The sequence below is a fragment of the Lithobates pipiens genome, unplaced genomic scaffold (assembly GCF_037356315.1).
Source record: "Lithobates pipiens isolate NorthernLeopardFrog02 unplaced genomic scaffold, aLitPip1_a1.2 Scaffold_13, whole genome shotgun sequence".
Lineage (NCBI taxonomy): Eukaryota > Metazoa > Chordata > Amphibia > Anura > Ranidae > Lithobates > Lithobates pipiens.
This window is the reverse complement of record NW_027507718.1, coordinates 154,386,525-154,392,084: the sequence shown is the minus strand read 5'-3', so window position 1 is coordinate 154,392,084 and position 5,560 is coordinate 154,386,525. Positions and strand designations below refer to the sequence as shown.

Genomic DNA, 5,560 nt, shown 5'->3' with positions numbered 1-5,560 from the left:
TCCGAGATTAGACGAGATTGGTCGCTTTCAAGGTGATGTGGCCATAGGAAATCTCTTTGGGTGCCCTCAACCGTCTTGACAAACGCCAAGATAATAACCTTGGGAAACAAGGGGGAAAAAAAAAGTCAACGCCCCCCCCCATAAAAAAAGGAGGCCTACAGCACCTTGTATTCCCAGGCGGTCTCCCATCCAGGTACTAACCAGGCCCTACCCAGCCCATAGGCAATCTCTTTGGGCACCCTCATCCCTCTTGACAAATGCAAAGATGGTCACTAGGCCTGACCCTGCTTAGCCTTCAAGATCAGACAAGATTGGGCGCTTTCACTGTGATATGGCCGTAGGCAATCTCTTTTGGTATCCCCAACCCTCTTTGACAAGCGCCAAGATGGTCACCTTGAGAAACAAGGGAAAAAAACAAGTCAACGGCAAAAAAATAAAAAATTACGGCACCTTGTATTCCCAGGCGGTCTCCCACTCAGGTACTAACCAGGCCCGACCCTGCTTAGCCTCTGAGATCAAATGAGATCGGTTGCTTTCAGGGTGTCGTGGCCATAAGCAATACCTTTGGGCACCCTCAACCCTCTTGACAAGCACAAAGATGGTCACCTAGGGAAAGTAGGGAAAAAAAGTCAACGCCAAAAAAAAAGAAGCAAATGGGACTAGTTATTGCCAGGAGGTCTCACATTTGTTACTAACCAGGGCAGACGCTGCTCAGCCTCCGAGATCAGACAAGATCAGGCACTTTCTGGGTGATGTGGACGTATTAAACCTCTTTCGGCACCCTCAACCCTCTTGAGAAACTCCAAGATGGTCACCTTGGGAAACAAGTGAAAAAAACAAGTCGTCGCCAAAGAAAAAAAAAAAAGAAACCTACGGCACTTGATATTCCCAGGGGGTCTCCCATCCAGGTTCTAGCCAAGCCCGACCCTGCTAAGCCTCCGAGATCAGGCGCTTTCAGGGTCATGTTCCCATAGGCAATCTCTTTTGGCACCCTCAACCCTCTTGACAAAAACCAAGATGGTCACCTTAGGAAACAAGGGAAAAAAACAAGTCAACACCAAACAAAATAAGAAACCTACGGCACTTGGTATTCCCAGGGGGTCTCCCATCCAGGTTTTAACCAGGCCCCACTCTGCTAAGCCTCCAAGATCAGATGAGATTGGTTGCTTTCAGGAAGATGTGGCCGTAGGCAATCGCTTTGGGGACTCTCAACCCTCTTGAAAAATGCCAAGATGGTCACCTTGGTAAACAAGGGAAATTAACAAGTCAACTCCCAAAAAAAAAAAAGTCTATGCCACCTGGTATTCCCAGGCAGTCTCCCATCCAGGTACTAACCAGGCCCGACCCTGCTAAACATCTGAGATCAGATGAGACCAGGCGCATTCAGGGTGATGTAGCCATAGGCCATCTTGCTGGCCACTCTAAATCCTCTTGACAAACGGCAAGATGGTCACCTCTGCAAACAAGCAAAAAAATAAAACAGGTCGTCAACGCCAACAACATATTAAAAAAAAGCCTACAGCACCTGGTATTCCCAGGGGGTCTCCCATCCAGGTTCTAACCAGGCCTGACCCTGCTAAGCCTCCGACATCAGATGAGATTGGTTGCTTTCAGGGAGATATGTCTGTATTCAATTGCTTTGGGCACTCTCAACCCTCATAAAAAACGCAAAGATGGTCACCTTAGTAAACAAGGGAAAATAACAAGTCAACACCCAAAAAAAAAAAAAAAGTCTATGCCACCTGGTATTCCCAGGCAGTCTCCCATCCAGGTACTAACCAGGCCTGACCCTGCTTATCCTCCGAGATTAGACAAGATTGGTCGCTTTCAAGGTGATGTGGCCATAGGAACTTTCTTTGGGCGCCCTCAACTGTCTTGACAAACGCCAAGATAATCACCTTGGGAAACAAGGGAAAAAACAAGACAACGCCAAAAAAAAGAAAAAAAGAAGCCCGTGGCACTGGGTATTCCCAGGAGGTCTCCCATTTGTTACTAACCAGGCCAGATGCTGCTCAACCTCCGGGATCAGACAAGATCAGGCGCTTTCAGGGTGATGTGGCCATAGGAAATCTCCACGCCAAGATGGTCACCCTGGGAAACAAGTGAAAAAAACAAGTCGACGCCAAAAAAAAGAAACCTACGGCACTTGGTATTCCTAAGGGGTCTCCCATCCAGGTTCTAACCAAGCCCGACCCTGCTAAGCCTTCGAGCTCAGGTGCTTTCAGGCTCATGTGCCCATAGGCAATCTCTTTCGGCACCCTCAACCCTCTTGACAAATGCCAAGATGGTCACCTTGGGAAACAAGGGAAAAAAACAAGTCAACAAAAAAAAAAAAACCTACAGCACTTGGTATTCCTAGGGGGTCTCCCATCCAGGTTCTAACCAGGCCCAACCCTGCTAAGCATCCGAGATCAGATGAGATCAGTTGCTTTCAGGGAGATGTGGCCATGGGCAATTGCTTTGGGCACCCTGAACCCTCTTGAAAAAAAAGCCAAAAAAATAAAAAAAGAGAAGCCTATGGCACCTGGTATTCCCAGGCAGTCTATCATCCAGGTACTAACCAGGCCTGACCATGTTTAGCCTCCAAGATTAGTCACTTTCACGGTGATGTGGCCATAGTCAATTTCTTCGGACACCCTCAACCATCTTGACAAACGCCAATATAGTCACCTTTGGAAACAAGGGAAAAAAACAAGTAAACGCAAAAAAAAAAATAAGCCTACGGCACCTGGTATTCCCAGGCGGTCTGCCATCCAGGTATTAACCAGGCTCAGCCCCTGCTTAGCCTCCGAGGTGAGACAAGATGGGGCGCTTTCAAGGTGATGTGGCCGTAGCCAATCTTTTTGGGCACCGTCAACCCCCTTGACAAATGCCAAAATGCACTTTGGGAAACAAGGGAAAAAACAAGTCAACGCCCCAAATGAAAAAAAAAAGGAAGCCTACAGCACCTTGTATTCCTAGGTGGTCTCCTATCCAGGTACTTACCAGGCCCAACCCTACCCAAGGGCAATCTCTATGGGCACCCTCATCCCTCTTGACAAAGGCAAAGATGGTCACTAGGCCCGACCATGCTTAGCCTCCGAGATCAGATGAGATTGGGCACTTTCACGGTGATATGGCTGTAGGCAATCTCTTTGTGCAACTTCAACCCTCTTGACAAATGCCAAGATGGTAATCCATGGGTAAAAAGAGAAAAAAAGAAAAGAAACCTACAGCACCTAGTATTCCCAGGCGCTCTCCCATCTGCGTACTAACCCGGCCCGCCCCTACTTCTCCTCAGATATGCGGCGAGATGGGGCGCTTTTAGGGTGATGTGCCTGTAGACAATCTCTTTGGGCACCCTCAACCCTCTTGACAAATGCCAAGATTGTCACCTTGGGAAACAAGGGAAAAAAACAAGTCAACACCAAAAAAAAAAATATTTACGGCACCTGGTATTCCCAGGCGGTCTCCCATCTAGGTACGAATCAGGCCCGATGCTGCTTAGCCTCCGAGATAAGACGAGATTTGTCGCTTTCAGGGTGATGTGGCCTTAGGCAACCACTTTGCGCATGCTCAACTCTCTTGACAAAATGTCAAGATGGTCACCTTGGGAAACAAGGGAAATAACAAGTCAACGCCAAAAAAAAGAAAAAAAAAGAAGCCTGTGGCAATGGGTATTCCCAGGCAGTCTCCCATCCAGGTACTAACCAGGCCCAACCCTGCTTAGCCTTTGAGATCAGGTGCTTTCAGGGTCATGTGCCCATAGGCAATCTCTTTGGGCAGCCTCAGCCCTCTTGACAAACGCTACGTGGTCACCTTGGGAAACCAGGGAAAAAAACAAGTCGATGCCAAAAAAAAAAGAAACCTACGGCACATGGTATTCCTGGGGGTCTCCCATCCAGGTTCTAACCAGGCCTGACCCTGCTTAGCCTCTGAGATCAAACAAGATCGGTTGATTTCAGGGTGTCGTGGCCATAGGCAATCTCTTTGGGCACCCTCAACCCTCTTGACAAGCGCCAAGATGGTCACCTCAACGCCAAGTCAACGCCAAAAACAAAACAAAAAACAAAAAGAAGTCCATGGCACTGGGTATTCCCAGGAGGTCTCCCATTTGTTACTAACCAGGTCAGAAGCTGCTCAGCCTCCGAGAACAGACAAGATCGAGCACTTTCAGGGTGATGTGGCCGTAAGAAATCTCTTTCAGCACCCTCAACCCTCTTGACAAATGCAAAGATGGTCACCTTGGGAAACAAAGGAAAAAAACAAGTCAACGCCAAAAAAAAAAAAAGAAACCTACGGCACATGGTATTCCTGGGGGTCTCCCACCCAGGTTCTAACCAGGCCCGACCCTGCTAAGCCTCCGAGATCAGACGAGATCGGTTGCTTTAAGGGAGATGTGGCCTTAAGCAATAGCTTTGGGCACCCTGAACTCTCTTGAAAAACGCGAAGATGGTCACCTTGGTAAACAAGGGAAAATAACAAGTCAATGCCAAAAAAAGAAATAAAAAAAAAGAAGCCTATGCCACCTGGTTTTCCCAGGCAGTCTCCCATCCAGGTACTAACCAGGCCCGACCCTGCTAAGCCTCCGAGATCAGACGAGATCGGTTGCTTTAAGGGAGATGTGGCCTTAAGCAATAGCTTTGGGCACCCTGAACTCTCTTGAAAAACGCGAAGATGGTCACCTTGGTAAACAAGGGAAAATAACAAGTCAATGCCAAAAAAATAAATAAAAAAAAAGAAGCCTATGCCACCTGGTTTTCCCAGGCAGTCTCCCATCCAGGTACTAACCAGGCCTGACCCTGCTTAGCCTCCGAGATTAGACGAGATTGGTCCCTTTCAGGGTGATGTGGCCATAGGAAATTTCTTTGGACGCCCTCAACCATCTTGACAAACGCCAAGATAGTCACCTTGGAAAACCAGGGAAAAAAACAAGTAAATGCAAAAAAAAAAGAAGCCCAGGGGCCTGGTATTCCCAGGCGGTCTACCATCCAGGTATTAACCGGGCTCAGCCCCTGCATAGCCTCCGAGGTGAGACAAGATGGGGCTCTTTCAAGGTGATGTGGCCGTAGCCAATCTTTTTGGACATCCTCAACCCCCTTGACAAACACCAAGATTCACCTTGGGAAACAAGGGAAAAAACAAGTCAACGCCCCCCCCCCCCCCCCAAAAAAAACCTTGTATTCCCAGGTGGTCTTCCATCCAGGTAGATCAGATGAGATTGGGCGCTTTCATGGTGATATTGCCATAGGCAATCTCTTGGGCATCCTCAACCCTCTTTGACAAACGCCAAGATGGTCACCTATCATCCAGATACTAACGAGGCCCAACCCTCCTTTGCCTCAGAGATCAGGATCTTTCAGGGTGATGTAGCCGTAGGCTATCTCTTTGGGCACCCTCAACCTCTTGACAAACACCAAGATGGTCACCTTGGGAAACAAGGGAAAAAAAACAAACCAATGCCAAAAAAAAAAAGAAGCCTATGGCACCTGGTATTCCCAGGCTGTCTGCCATCCAGGTACTAACAAGTCCTGAATCTGCTTAGCCTCTGAGATCAGATGCTTTCAGGGTGATGAGTCCA

The 5,560-nt window shown here is 48.1% G+C and overlaps 5 pseudogenes; all 5 read right to left on the bottom strand.

The window, feature by feature from the left end:
* Nucleotides 1–438: 438 nt before the first annotated feature.
* On the bottom strand, nt 439–557 carry LOC143979455 (5S ribosomal RNA; annotated as a pseudogene).
* A 515-nt stretch (nt 558–1,072) lies between these two features.
* Nucleotides 1,073–1,191, bottom strand: LOC143979801 (5S ribosomal RNA; annotated as a pseudogene).
* A 95-nt stretch (nt 1,192–1,286) lies between these two features.
* LOC143979111 (5S ribosomal RNA) lies at nt 1,287–1,405 on the bottom strand (annotated as a pseudogene).
* Nucleotides 1,406–2,334: 929 nt separating this feature from the next.
* On the bottom strand, nt 2,335–2,453 carry LOC143979658 (5S ribosomal RNA; annotated as a pseudogene).
* A 2,043-nt stretch (nt 2,454–4,496) lies between these two features.
* Nucleotides 4,497–4,615, bottom strand: LOC143979460 (5S ribosomal RNA; annotated as a pseudogene).
* Nucleotides 4,616–5,560: the final 945 nt, after the last annotated feature.